The sequence below is a fragment of the Electrona antarctica genome (assembly GCF_951216825.1).
Source record: "Electrona antarctica genome assembly, chromosome: 14".
Taxonomy (NCBI): domain Eukaryota; kingdom Metazoa; phylum Chordata; class Actinopteri; order Myctophiformes; family Myctophidae; genus Electrona; species Electrona antarctica.
Window position 1 is genome coordinate 16805542 of NC_136795.1, and position 15055 is coordinate 16820596.

Below are 15055 nucleotides of genomic sequence, written 5' to 3' on the forward strand. Positions count from 1 at the left end.
CCTCCCGCGTGAAAGTCCAACATCTTAACCGCTAGACCAAAGGCATATCCCTATGGACCGGGGGAGATATTAGACTTGAGGCCATCAGGCAGAAGCGACGCAGGCAACAGTCTGTCTTGAGAGACTACTCTGCTACTGCTACATATACATGGGGAAAACTATAAGAGGGTATAGCTTGTTCATACAGCCTATGTGGTCAGGAATCAAGATAATAATCTCTAAACCATTTCGCATACTTTAATTAAACACAATTGCATTGTGAGGAGAAATATTATCCCTGGGCTACTTTTTTGTTGGATTCACAACAAACTAGGGTGAATTTAAAGAAATATATATATACTTTTACAGCAATCCCAAGACTAACCACTAGATGTCCCCCCTGCCTTTGTAATACCACTACCGTTCTTTCCAGACACAGGAAAACCAAACCCACACTGCCTGCACGGTTTGGGCTCTTTTCTTTTAACATTCTACATACTAGTAGTACTAGTAGCCTACTAGTAGTACTCGCTCTGAAAGACCCGAATGAGCCTCCGCTAGTTTAATATTCTCTTAACCGTCTAATTTTAAATATTTTTTCACTGGAACTCGACAGGTGAACCGTGAACACAAATTCAAATCAAGGTGAATGTAGCTACCAAATCAACAAACAGCTGCGCTACATTTAAAGCCTCTTCATGCAAAAGGGTATGTTTTGGAGTGGACCCCCAAAAGTAGCCTGGTTTTACAAAGCATACATTTGTGGTCTATAGGCCTACCGCTTAATTGCTACATTCATTGTATTGTTTTTTTTCTTCAAATAATAATTGTATTTTCAGGTTTAGCGTCTTGACATGCAGGTCTACTCTACACCCACCTCTTGAAGACACCCACATTGTCCAAAACAGCTACCGCAGGTGCCGATGTTGTGCTACCTTTTGGTGATACAGTATGAGCCCATTGTACACAATACAGTACACGCTTCCTTCCTAGTGGCCAAAAGAGCCATTGTTCAGGAAACTAGCACCCTGGGGTTTAGTAGCTGACAGCCAATGCCATTACAATCAGCAAGGCTCTGTGGACTCATAAGGTAGAAACCCAGTATTGATTTTACTAACTAAGTCCATTTAAGTGATGAAGGGGAAGAGGCAGATTAAAAGAGGTATTAAGCCATGAGAGAGTATTTTTGTTGGGTGCAAATAATTGGGAAGGCAAGACCTAACATTTTGTACACTAGTCTAGGGTTCATTTCTACAGCACACACACACACACACACACAAAATTGGTATTCCCAATAGTTTCATGGTGTTAGGTTGGGCTTAGGTTAGGGACAAGGGACAATAAAGTATTAGCTGTTTTCCCCAAGGGTGCAACACATTGTTTACTGAAATTTAAAATTAAAGCCCCTTTCTACTGGAAAAAGGGCAGCCTTAAATTATTAAAGCAAACAGAAGAGTATGCGTGCGTGAATAAATAAACGTGTGTGTGTGTGTGTGTGCGCGTGCGTGCGTGCGTGCGCGCGCGTGCGTGGAATAAAAAAACGTGTGTGTGTGAAGTGAGGAGCACCTGTTTGTTTAAAGTGCTCTAAACAAACGAGTCCATAGACCATAGACTTTCAAAACCAGATGTTGAAGTTGCCTGTGCCCCTCAAAAATATATTTTGATCATGTAAAATCAACATCAAGTGTGAATATTTGATCTCGGAATTCAGACTCTGCTACCAAGTGCAAGGATATATATATATATCTCCCCCTCTATCCCCCAGAGAAAAGACAGGAAAGTAAGAGCCCGCTGGTGGAGTGGGGCAGAGAAGCACAGTGACTGGCAGCAAGAAGAACGACCGAGAGGTGAGCTTAAATAGACCGCCAAATTGCTCAGCTGCTTGACGTGTCACAGTACAGCACAGTTCATAACCCACTTAGTGGTGCACGTAAACCTTTCGAGTGTATCGGCCCGAACTACAGTAGCTTGCAAGCTACAGATTTTTCCCCAACTCAAAATGATTCTCGATTCAATACATAGGATTTCAGCAGGATCTACTCCAGTCTTACAATTTACAATTTACAATTTAGGCATTTAGCAGACGCTCTTAATCTAGAGCGATTTACATTAAGCAATAACAAAAGCATGGCATACATCACGCAAAGTAGTTATCATGAATCATGCGTAAACTAAGAACGTTCTCTTCTGGCATGAAAGCAGAGTACATTTTGTAAAAAGCTTTCATAATTGTAAAGGTTTTATCAAGTGAATCCAAGACCACATGTTGTCTAATTTATTTATTCTTGCACAAATGTATTGGTACAAAACGTTTTAACTTCTGACTGAGTCTGACACTCAGTTACTTCTTCTCACTCAGTTACCAGAACAATACATTAAAGTAAAAACTGCTGCAAAATAAATAAAATTGGTAGGCTTAGGCTAGCTGGTAGTAAAAATGCACACATGCACGGTATGCAGAAACCCATAATGTATTGCACGGGTACTTTTGAACTAACTCATTGTGTTGGTGTACAGAGACTACAGACACGCTCACACTAAAGAGTTGCCTTTATGCAAGTAATATTAACGAGTGTCTGTCAGCAAGGGTCAGCTGGACAGTGACACACACCTCAGCTGTGCTGAACTGAAGTGACTGGAGTCACTTGAATATGATTGAAGATATGATAATGTTTACTGTGATTATGGTTAAGCTTTCATTTCACATCACAAACATTTTCATATCACATTGATTTTTGGACATTTTGAATCGTTTATAATGAGAATCACAATTCTAATTCGAATCAATTTTTTTGACACCCTAGCTACTAATAATGATTTTCCGGTTTAAATGGGTTTGGCCAATTTGGGCTGGTTTTTATGCTTGGACTAGCTGGAAACCAGAAGTCATTCTGATCTGGCAACCCTGATGGAAACCAGGAAGTAGTGTTGGGGAGTGAAATGTCCACACTCACGTTTTCACTTTGTAAAACAATTCTCTCTCTTTGGCATCCAAAGAGTTTCAATATATTTTGTCACTGTGCAGGCTTTTGTTTAACTTCCTGATTGCACTGAAGTAAAATATATGAGCAGGGTTTTAATTTGAACAAGGGACATTAGTACTCAGGTGCTCACTGCTCTCTCATTATGAGAGACCACACATCAAAACCACAACTCAGGCCAAGTCATCCATCAAACAGTGCTGAGACATGTACCGACTTATAAAAAGGTACGCACGCACGCACGCACGCACAAACGAACACACACAAACACACACACAAACACACACACACACACACACAATTCAATTAAATTAAAAGGGCTTTATTGGCACGAGAAAACATACATCAATCAAAACAAAAATGATGTACATTTGAAAGTCAGAATCTTCAATAGATCAATTTCTATGTACCAAGATCACTGGATGCAGGTATAGTGCAGGAATATACACAATGATTAGTCTTTAGGGTGGTTGTGTTCCGTTTGATATCCTTCTCCTATCACAGCAACTCACAAATCTTACTGCTGTGTTTGCACATTGTTGTACTTCGCCCAGCAGATATGGGAGTTTTTTGTCATTGGTCATGTTTTCAAAATCTCTGTGTGGTCGTAATCACACACACACACACACACACACACACACACACACACACACAAAAAACACACACACACGCACACACACAAACACTGAGTGCTCAACACAGGTTAAGATGATTAAACATAATCTCCAACTCCTGGCATGTTGGAGATGACTAGACATAAGTGTCATAGACAATTCTGTGACAAAAAACAAAAAATTACACATAGACAACCCACAAAACACAGACAAGGATGGCAATCGAGCATGGGTTTAGCAGATGGCAAGGTACGTACAGCAAGCGTGCCCTGTGAGGTGCACCTAGTTTGAAATTTGCATTTATAATTGACGGTATGAGGCTGTGTAAATGAGAGTTATGAGACTATGCAAATTTAATGAGATGTACATGCTCACAGACTCACAGTACGCTACAGTAACGTATTATTCAGACCATGTTTGAAGCAACTGGATCCACCTTCTCTGTACACTTTAAATGTACATTTGATCTCTTTGTGTATAAAATGTTCATGCAGGAGTTTCTCTGCTTTTTGAGTGGTGTAAACCACTCCTACAACTGGCTTTGTTTGTCTGTCTGTCTGTCTGTCTGTCTGTCTGTCTGTCTGTCTGTCTGTCTGTCTGTCTTTCTGTCTGTGCAGACAAAATGAGCATGGTTGCTATGGTCACCCAGTTCAAACGGGTGTGATTTCATTACGTCAGACATTACGTCAGACCACAGCTGATCAGTCTATATAAGACCTTACACCACTCAGTTCACACGGGTGTGATTTTTTATTTCCTTTTCGGCCTGATTGAGATGTTGAGACATTCTGGTAGCTTGGTTTGAACGTCAAGTACTTCAAACCACATCAGGGATGACATAAACCACAATGACATACCACAATGACATACCACAATGACATACTACTTTTTATATATGTGATGTATGCCATGCTTTTGTTATTGCTTAATCCATTGAGACCTGGAACGCATCCATGTCACGTTTGCGTTTAACAACATTAACCATTAATGTAAATCGCTCTGGATTAAGAGCGTCTGCTAAATGCCTACATTGTAATTGTAATTGTATAGTGCTGTAGTGGTCAGTGTATTTTTCTCCACTACCCGTGGATGTGAAAAAGGCTACTGTGCAGGGGTGGGAAAAGTACTCACACATTTTGTACTTAATTAAAAGTATCAATACTGAAATGTAGAAGCACTCTGTTACAAGTCTGGAATTCAAAACTTACTTTGAGTAAAAGTACAAAAGTATTGGTCTAGAAATGTACTTAAAGTATAGGCCTACCATAAGTAAATTAAAGTAAATTAAATTAAAACTCATTAAAGTACCATGTAGAATATACTCATTATATAGAATGTCCCCAAGGTGGGGTTGGCGAAAGGGCCTTTCTGTGTGGAGTTTTCATGTTCTCCCCGTGTCCCCTAGGGTAGGTACCCTCACATAAAACATGCAGTAATCCTGGTCTCTAAACTGATGGAGGGGAAAGGAACTGGTTGGAATAACGTGTTCCTTCCACGCACAATGTCCAACCAGGGAAACTTCCCCCCCTGTCAGGTGTAAAGGAGCAACTTGGACACTCATGCATGAAGGAGTTCAAGTCCGTTTTGGCGGAGGGTGTGTAGAGCCCAGGATCACATTAGAAATTGACACAGGGGTGAAAAATGGGTTGCAAAATCGTGGTTCGAATGTATAAAAGATCTTTTGAAAATAGCAGATATGCTATTTTCAAATGGTCCCAATAGAAGTAAAAGTATTAAATTCTCAAGTTCAAGTAAAGTACAAATACCTCAAGTACAGTACTTGAGTCAATGTACTTTTTTTTAAAATGTTTTTTGTGGTGTTCGCCTTTATTTTATATTTTTTATAGAGGGACAGACAGTAGGCTGACAGGAAATGGGGGAGAGGGATGGGGGGGGGGGGGGGGGGGGTGACATGCAGGCCGTCGGGATCGGGAGTCGAACCCGCGGCACACTGCCAGACTTGGGCTACCGGCCAAGGTGCCTGGACCGCTGAGCCACGGCCCAGGCCGTCAATGTACTTTAGTTAGTTTCCACTACTGCTACTGTGTTTTAAGAATTCGACCTGTACGGGGTGAAGGCTCTGCTTGAGTTGAGAGTTTAATTCTAGGGGTAGTAGGAGTTGAGGATCTCGATGAACCGATTTAAGTCTCTGCCTCCAAGATACGCAGTGGACATTTTGAATACTTTAAAAAAGTCTGTTCCCACACTGCAAAGCAGATTTTGGCATAAGCTGGTGAATACTTTCTTCCTGCAGACCTGTAAGTAATGCTGGCCATTGTAATCCAAGTTGTTTCTTAGTAAGGGGACATGGAATAATTGTAATACAATGTCCCCAAAAGTTTGCAAAACCACACGTGTGGGAGTGTGTGACTCCCCTGTCTGTATTATTCTAATATAATCTGATGTAACGGAATGCAAGGCAGAGTGATGCACATGTCTAAAGGCTAGAAAGCACAAGAGAGAGACAGAATGGCTCAGGGCAGACAGGTTCTCATGCTTTGATCCTGGAATGTCCTGGGTTTGATGGGTGCATTTAAGGTGACCTTTCCCTTTGTCATGACACATTAGCAACATTGTGTGTGTGTGTGTGTGTGTGTGTGTGTGTGTGTGTGTGTGTGTGTGTGTGTGTGTGTGTGTGTGTGTGTGTGTGTGTGTGTGTGTGTGTGTGTGTGTGTGTGTGTGTGTGTGTGTGTGTGTGTGTGTGTGTGTGTGTGCGTGCGTGCGTGCGTGCGTGCGTGCGTGCGTGCGTGCGTGCGTGCGTGCGTGCGTGCGTGCGTGCGTGCGTGCGTGCGTGCGTGCGTGCGCACAAAAAATCCTGAGTATTTTAGCCATTTGCAACTCAGAGTTTACAAATGTAACTTTGGACCTGTAACACCTCCTGAAGGTTAAATGAACACTCCGGATTTCACAGCGTGCATGACATGGCTGTCTGTGTGTTTTGTGTGTGTGTGTGTGTGGTAGCCTAATCATCACTCGGACATCACCAGCTGATGTCAAAGGTGTTCTAGAGGAAGGAAAGGAGATTTGGCTACCATGGTGACCAGGTTGCTGTCTGTTTCCTGCTCTCTCTCTGTCTGTCTGTCTGTCTGTCTGTCTGTCTCTCTCTGTCTGTCTGTCTGTCTGTCTCTCTCTCTCTCTCTCTCTCTCTCTGTTTTTCTTTCTATCCAATTCCCTTAATTCTCTTTTTTCCCCTCTGTTCTTCGCTTTCTTCTCTCTCTCTCTCTCTCTCTCTCTCTCTCTCTCTCTCTCTCTCTCTCTCTCTCTCTCTCCAGCTGTAATCCCTTCATCTTGCCATGCACCTGTTTTCAAATAACTCATTTTAACACCTCCCCTTCTTCATTATGGCGTGGGAGAGGAGATCAATACGGAGGCTCTATTTTTGGCGTGTGTGCATGCGAGCGTGTGCATTGTGTGCACCTGCATGCGTGACTGACTGTTTATGTCTATCTCTAGCTGCCTATAGGTGCGTGTCATGTGTGTGTGAATCACATCCACCTAGATATTTTTGGTATGGGTATGGCTGGATACTCTGGTGCCAAAGTCGCGGTTAATTCATACTTTGTCGTTTGACAGTGTCACTCTCTGAAAATAGCTGATCTACAAGCTGACATTTTAGTATTTCTGGCAAGCCATTGCTTGATGAAGTATGACTCAAACGAGAGATTGGAGAGAGGAGACCGGTATATTTCCAAAGGGGAGAGGGAGGGACAGATGTGTGAATGTCTGTCTTAGAGAAATGTAGGATATGGGCCGTTCAGAGACATACACGTTCCCCCCACACATTAACGCCTTTAATCAATCTTGTCAGAGCTTTGATTAACGTGCTGTAATTACCATCATCATGGTAGGCCCGGGGGAGGCGGTGAACACAACCACAAGTACACAACCTCATACAAGCATTGATCTTAGTAAGGCAGACCGCTGTTCCCCAAATCCATACCGTCGTGATTAATATTGCATACGTTTTCACCACATGCCTTTTTCTTTGTTTATTGTCACCCATGACGTGTCACCTCAGTGTGTGTATCCGGGATTGGGTATGTGTGAGTGAGTGAGTGTGGGGAAATATATGTGGAATAATGATTCACCTCGGCTTACATAAAACCATTGTCTATATATAGCACCAGCATGACTCCAGATTTCTGCACCAGAGCTATCAGCCACACTGCGATGATGTGCGTGGGCCCATGCACCCTGGATGACTGCGTTCCTGGATTCACATTCCTGGGCTACTGCCTATATACCTCAGGCTGTTTGCGAAATATCATGGCGGTATGATGGCTCAGAGGGATCTATTAGCCTAACAACATTGTAGAATATTACCTTGGTGACCCTGATCTTACCGTACCTTACCAGCATGGTAGGTTACCTTAAACCCATTCCAATTCGGCAGGCAAACACAAATTATCAATCTGTAGCCAATGTTTAGTGTCTTCATATATGGAGATGGCCATGGAGACGTGATGTCACGAGGCGTGACCATATATGGCGGCGTGATGTCATGAGGCGTGATCAAAATGGCGTCTGTGACTAACGGACGGGAGATGCAGGTTTTCATAGTAAATGCGACCTACAGTTGCAATAAAACTTTTTTTATACAGCACCTTTCTTAACATGAATGCAGCACAAAGTGCTTATGGTTTAAGTGGTAACAGTGTTTCCCCTAGCCAGAAGCTGATAGTGGGGGGCGTGTGAAATCTTATTATATATATATTTTTTAAATCAACCTTTTGCTGTCTTTTGCAGTTATTTGCCTTTTTTTGGCCTATTCGCGGCCGCCTACTAAAATCATATTGTGGTGGCTGGTCATGACTGTGGTGGCCCGCCACACAATGATGCATATAGAGGGGAAACACTGGGTTAACAAGAGGCTATTCTGATCAAACCTCCTGAGATGTATTGTAAACATGTTTTAGATTAGCAGCATGGCCGGAACCTAGGCCTGCTACTGTATCTCAGAGGATTCTGCTCACTCAGCAATGTTTGAATTTAGTAGCGCTGTTTGCTATGTTTGTTCTCAAACATTCCACTTTTAGCATGGTGTTTGATGTCACAATGTTTGTACAAGTGTGCTGTATCTGTTTATATTCCATTGTGTCCATAGAACATTGGTGGGAAATATTTGCTAGAATTTTCCATTAGGATTAGGTCCATATCTTTAGTATATTAAAAGATAAAAAATAGTAAAGAAAATCGGGATCGGACACAACAATCTATAAGTGTGATCACATTGCACACCATGCGTACAGTATAGAGAAAATTATACCCTTTCAACATCATTGTGGACGTTCCACTCGTTGATTCAATCTAATAGCATTTCTCAGGTGTCTCGATTTGTACCATCTGAAATCTGTGTGAACGCAACACAAGAAAGTGTGGCATCTGGATTGGAACATAGATACTGGTAATAGTAATAGTCTGAGTGTGTCTGTTGTGTACTAAATAGTTGGGCAACGCTTTGGCTGTGATATTGCTTTTTATAGGAATTTTGTAGAGATGTGGTGCTACTGCTACAGTATGTTTGAATTGTTTAGGCTGACTCACTGATTCATTTTTTATTAACATTTTAGTGGTATGTTTCTAGTCGTACACACAGCATGTTGTAAATAAGGTTAGGCCGGTTTCTATAAAGTGCCTTTTTTATCGGAGGAGGAGACCATTGTCCGTCCAATCTGTCATCCATCGCTCAGAAGCCAGGGTCTACTTGTTCCCCTCCATCGACACCAAATCACCAAAAGTAGCCAATCTACAGCTAGTGTTCATGCGGTTAATGAAGCCGTTAATAAATAGATTGAGTTGACTACATTGCTATTTAACATACTGCTGCTTGAGGCATGAGACAGAAGGTGTGGTGCAGCTATTTCTAGGTCTGGGCGCTTCATTTGCTAAGGTTTTTACGCTAAAGGTCAATCAGACTCGGCTGGACACCGCTAAAGTGCTTGACAGAGTCTAACGTAACGCAAGAATACATAAGCAACGCTGGGTGAGAGAAATTCCTCCCTTGCGTTGCGTCGGTTACGTCTTGCGTCTCGCTCCGTCGGGTTGAGATCAGATCCCAAGCCAACGCAACCAAATTGCTTGCGTTGCGTTCCTTGCGTCGAGGACACCCTGCCCACCTGGAGGCAGCAGAGAGCAAGATTTTGTTTTCCTGCTCTGCTCCTACCACCGAAGCAAGACGGAATGTGTGTGTGTGTGTGTGTGTTACAATTTTAATTAGAATTTGGTTATATTTTGTAGCTGATAATGAAAAACTCCTTCTCTGCTATGGAGGAGATTGGACGAGTTGTATTAAAAGTCACAGATCGCCTTGAAGGACATTGAACAAGTTATTAGGTTCTTATTAATCCAGAATCGCCAGTCTTATATTTACCGATTCTTGGCGTCTCCGTCGCCTGGCAACACTTTGCAATTGAAGCTCAGATTGAGGTTATCATACATCATCATCATCAATGTTGTAGGAGTTCAATAAAAAATCCCCACGACCTCGCGGTACTATGTTAGTGCTTCTGACGAAAGCGAAAGTAACTAGCGGCTGCCCCGGAAATCAGTTTTTGGGCTCTTCAAATTAAGACCTTGCGGCTGAAAAGCGTGGCAGACAAGCGACTAAACTTGACCTTAAATCTGGCGAGGAAAGTGTTAAGTGTCACCCCTTGGAGGAAATCAGCTTGATTCAACAGTTGCACAGGAAATTGTCTCTACCTAAGCCATGGATAACCATCCAGTGAGAGGGAGCTATTGCACACTCAAGCCCATTTAGTGACACTCTTAAGAGGGGGTGGGGTGGTGGAGGATGGTTACTGGACCTGAACGGTGGAACTGCCGCCAAATTGACATTAATTAACAATGGCGTGGTAATATTGTTGCGTAATCATATTAAGGCACATCTAAAATGAAGTGTGTGTGTGTGTGTGTGTGTGTGTGTGTGTGTGTGTGTGTGTGTGTGTGTGTGTGTGTGTGTGTGTGTGTGTGTGTGTGTGTGTGTGTGTGTGTGTGTGTGTGTGTGTGTGTGTGTGTGTGTGTGTGTGTGTGTGTGTTACAATTGTGTGTTACAGTGTGTGAAGGAATAGCGCGCACATGTGCACTATTCCTTTATGTGTATGTGTGAGATATAGCATGTTCCAGACCAGCAGTCAGTTCAGAAAGCCCCAAGAGAGCTTTCTGTTACAGGCAGACCACAGAAAAAAAAACCTGACAGCTTGGAGAGCCCAATGTGCATGCGTGCGCGTGTGTGTGTGTGTGTGTGTGTGTGTGTGTGTGTGTGTGTGTGTGCATCACATACAAATTTGCCATACAATTACATGTCCTTTCAAAGAAGATACAGTACCAACCAAATTCTTTCAACTAAACGTGAGGCACAGTTTATGGCCTGAGTGCTAAGAACATTATGCCAAGCTCTCTGAGCTGTCAGCAAATCCTACCGGCGTGTACAGGGTGTAGTGAGAGCTTGCATACACAACGTCCTGCAGAATAGAATATGGAAAAAAAAATCTAAATTAACCCCAGTGCTATGTCAAAACCTATTTTTTTTACAGTCTATGGTCAAAACCCATTTTGGGCGGGAACCCCTTTTGGTGTTAGCATTATGTTATGCTTTAGCTATTGAAAAATAGCAGATCTACAAGCTCATAGCGCGCCACCGAGTGGCGCGCTACGAGCTTGTAGGTCTGCTATTTTTGAAAAATCGAAGAACCACTGACATAGAAACATAGCTTTTTCAGAAAACTGTCAGGATGTAGAAGACATTTTTAGAATCTGATCTCAGGTCAAAATGGGTTAAAGGGTGTAGTAAGTGTTGATATACACACTCCACTGCAGGATGGAGGGTGCAGTATAATAACTTGCATCAGTGGCGTGCACAGACATTTAGAGGGGCAGGTGCTCAAGTTAAAAAAGGGCACCTTGTGCAGCGCGTGGAACCGGCCGGTTGCCTTAATCTATTTTGGGCGGGAACCCCTTTTGGTGTTAGCATTATGTTATGCTTTAGCTATTGAAAAATAGCAGATCTACAAGCTCATAGCGCGCCACCGAGTGGCGCGCTATGAACTTGTAGGTCTGCTATTTTTGAAAAGGGCACATTGCCAAAAGGGCAGGGGGTGCTCTAGCACCCCCTAGTGTCTATCTGTGCACGCCACTGACTTGCATACATAATATAATGCACTGCTGGCTGAACAGGGAGGACGGCAGGCATCGGTCCAGTAAGCATCTTCATCTGGTCTGTTCTACGTCAGTGGTCCTCTCAGACTTCTCTCAGAGGACGGCAGGCATTGGTCCAGTAAGCATCTTCATCTGGTCTGTTCTACGTCAGTGGTCCTCTCAGACTCTGCCTACTCTATTCAGAATCATTTCACTCCTTTTGGACACAAGAACGATTAATGAGTGCTTCTGCACGATCTATAGAAAAACACTTGGTCTTGGTCTAAAGGGTAGAGGGGGATCAATGGATGGATGGATTGATGGATACGAGGCAGTATAACTGTGTGCCCTGGGCTTCCTGGGCTTCCCAAGCCTATAGAATTGGTACGTGTATGAGATGAGAAACATAACTGGATTAGATTGGCTCGACTGTAGTCTCTCCACCCCAAGTAGACATCGAATGTGACTTTGAATTTGAAGCTTTTGGTTTTATAGTTACCCGGCTATGATATAGGCTGCTTCATAATTTGATGGCCTCTATAATTGTGCTATTTCTAAGTATTCAATGAGAGATTGAAGTAATGGTGCACTTTAAATTTACCGAGGCATGTTCTACTCGTATTACATTCACTCATTCACACACATATTCACTCAGCGATGGTGGAGGAAACTACACAAGACACCTACTCATTTTCAGTAGTTAGGGGTTCAATATGTCTTGCTCAAGGACACTTTGACACGCAGCCATACCAGGAGGAGCAGGGGCTCAAGCTGTGACCCGACTGTAATCACATTAAACCTGGCGTCCCTATGTTCAAGGTTCTTTATTATTTGTCTCCCGAGGAAGAAATTTGTCTTAGACAAAGGGCCTGCATGCAAGCGTAGCCCTTATGCCCATGTCGCCGCAGAGCAGCGCCAAAATGTTGGGCATGTCATGATACAGTAGGTGAAGATTCGGCCAATATGCCGAATTCCTACTCATGAACAAGGCAGATTTACTTGTAGATGTGCCTATTTTCATCTCCTTTTTTCCGTCATCTACTCTGTCTCTAAATATCTTTAACAAAAATAGCCGATCTACAAATTCACAGATTGAATACAGTATCTGCTATTTCACCCCAGATATTCACCCCAGAATAGCTAGGCTTTCATGCTTAACCAATTAGTTCATGCTTAAACCAATCTTCTGTCATATCGTCAGATGGCCGTACCATCACCTCTGGTCCTACATGGAAGCTTCTGAAGGTGGTCTGTTTAGGGGACAGGTGGTAGTTGTATGTTTGGCAGTCTGCTCAGGCTCGCCACACACTGGCATTCACTTCATAGAGGATTTGAAGCAGTCGACCCCCATGTACAGTACATAGGAGGCTCGGCACGGCCCGTTGCAGGCATGGTAGATCTGCTCCTTTGACGCCTAGGCCTGTCACAATTATTACATAATCACCTAATTGGAAATATTTGAGATAATCTCAATTATTTTTGCATGATCATCAGAAATAGAAGAACTACAAGCTTACAACACGGCACGGTTTAAGTTATTTTAGCAATTTTTGGAAAGAAAAAATTAGGACACATTATTTGTCATATCTGCACTGTGCAATTTGTGATTCAGAAACCTAAAGGGCAAATTGTAACGTTCCAATGTTCAATGCAAAAAAAACACAATTAAATAATAAGGGCCTTTCTCGGCCCCACCTCTCTCCCATTGTTTATATTGTGTTTTAGTTTCCAAGATGGCCGCAGCACCAGGAGGGGGTGGCCTTACAGGGCTGTGTTCACACATTCAAGACACCTGTCTTGTGTCTGTGTATAATGGCCGCTCCAATGCATTTCCAATGGAAGCCCATGTGGTTTGACCAAACATTTTGTTTGATGGGGGGGAGGGGGGCCGAACACATCCATCAAAGCTGTGTTCAGACACAAGTCAGGTGTCAAACACAAGGCAAGTGTCTTGAATGCAGTAAGGGCATATGTCGCCCCCGGCCTGCTCACCTCCGCCCCACCCCCTCCTGGTGCTGCGGCCATCTTGGATCCTAAACACAATATAAACAATGTGAGAGGGGTGGGGCCGAGAAAGGCCCTTATTAATCGCAAATATTTGGGTGACAATTAATCGTTAAATGTGTAATCGTCACAGCCATAGTGAAGCCATCTCCTGGTGTAGCGATGTACAAGTACAGTATGCGTGTGGGCCCAGCTGTCTCCCACTCCTGCTTCTATAAGACACCACCAGCCATGCGTTCATAGACGGGTCCTCAGAGATGGAATGGAGCATCTCTTGTGCCGTCTTATTGTAGGGGTGGCAGGACTTGGGTCTGCTTGGAGGCTAGTATCTATCGTGGTGTCATGCAGGATGTGCCAGTCATGTTTGTGGCCTTTCCTTGCCAGGGCGAGGGTAGCAGCCACATCGCTGATTGAATATTTAACAACTGACCACATTCTGCCCAAATCCAAAGGATTAATGATTAACACCGTTCTCTCCATTATCCAAAATGGAAAGAAATAAAAAATGCAATCACGGGTCATTCCAAACTATTCAGCAATCAAACAACAGGATTTGTAAAGCTTTGTAGACTAAATCTAGTGCCACCGAATGAGAGGGCAATGCCAAAATAGCGAAACGGCACCGAGGTAGCTGGCAAGAACTTAACGGTGATTTGGGAGCACCATACGGCTCCATAAGCTCCACTGATACACTTATCCAGATGGAACCTTGTTATTTGACTCAATGTTATCTGCAAACAAATAACAAGAACTCTGAATTGTCGTCTTTCTCGCATTTCTTTCCCTATGTGACACCAGCCTAACCTGACTCCGCCAGATTGCGTCAGTATTGAGTTCACAAGTGGCGGAACTCACTGCTGTCGCCATCTGGCGGAGTCAGGTTAACACCAGCCAGCTGTGGGCATACAATGCCAAATTCAGGAAACTCATGGGCAAACTGCAGTGGCTGAAAGTACACACCACTATGCTGTGTCAATGTATTCATGTATTTCTTTTTTTATAGATATTTTTATGACTGAATTGAGTCTGATTAATTTACACATAGCATATCCATCCATACAGTAAGTACATGACTTGTACATAGCTGGTATACTGTACATGACATCAGTGAAATTATGGTGCAGAAGAGTATCTGCAAGTGTTAAGTTGGTAAATGGTGCATTTATATAGAGTTTTAAAAAACAAATCCAAAGCGCTTTACACAGATTGTGCATTACATTCACCCATTCATAGGAAACCATGCAAGGCACCAACCTGTACATCAGGAGCAAGTTCAGGAGTTCAGAGTCTTGCTCAAGGACACTTCGACACTAACTCTGGGGGAGCCCGGGATCGAATCCGGCC

General features: G+C 43.1%; 2 protein-coding genes across 2 annotated transcripts in view; both read left to right on the forward strand.

Annotated features, from left to right (window-relative positions):
* lgals2a (lectin, galactoside-binding, soluble, 2a) overlaps positions 1–15055 on the forward strand; it is a 77549-nt gene that overhangs the window by 9077 nt on the left and 53417 nt on the right. The window lies entirely within an intron of this gene.
* LOC306936104 (voltage-dependent T-type calcium channel subunit alpha-1I-like) overlaps positions 561–15055 on the forward strand; it is a 363333-nt gene continuing 348838 nt past the window's right edge. Inside the window, exons 1-3 of the mRNA XM_079519541.1 lie at positions 561–687; positions 819–896; positions 1745–1826. The gene's annotated coding sequence lies outside the window, so the exon portion shown is untranslated. The remainder of the gene's footprint in view (positions 688–818; positions 897–1744; positions 1827–15055) is intronic.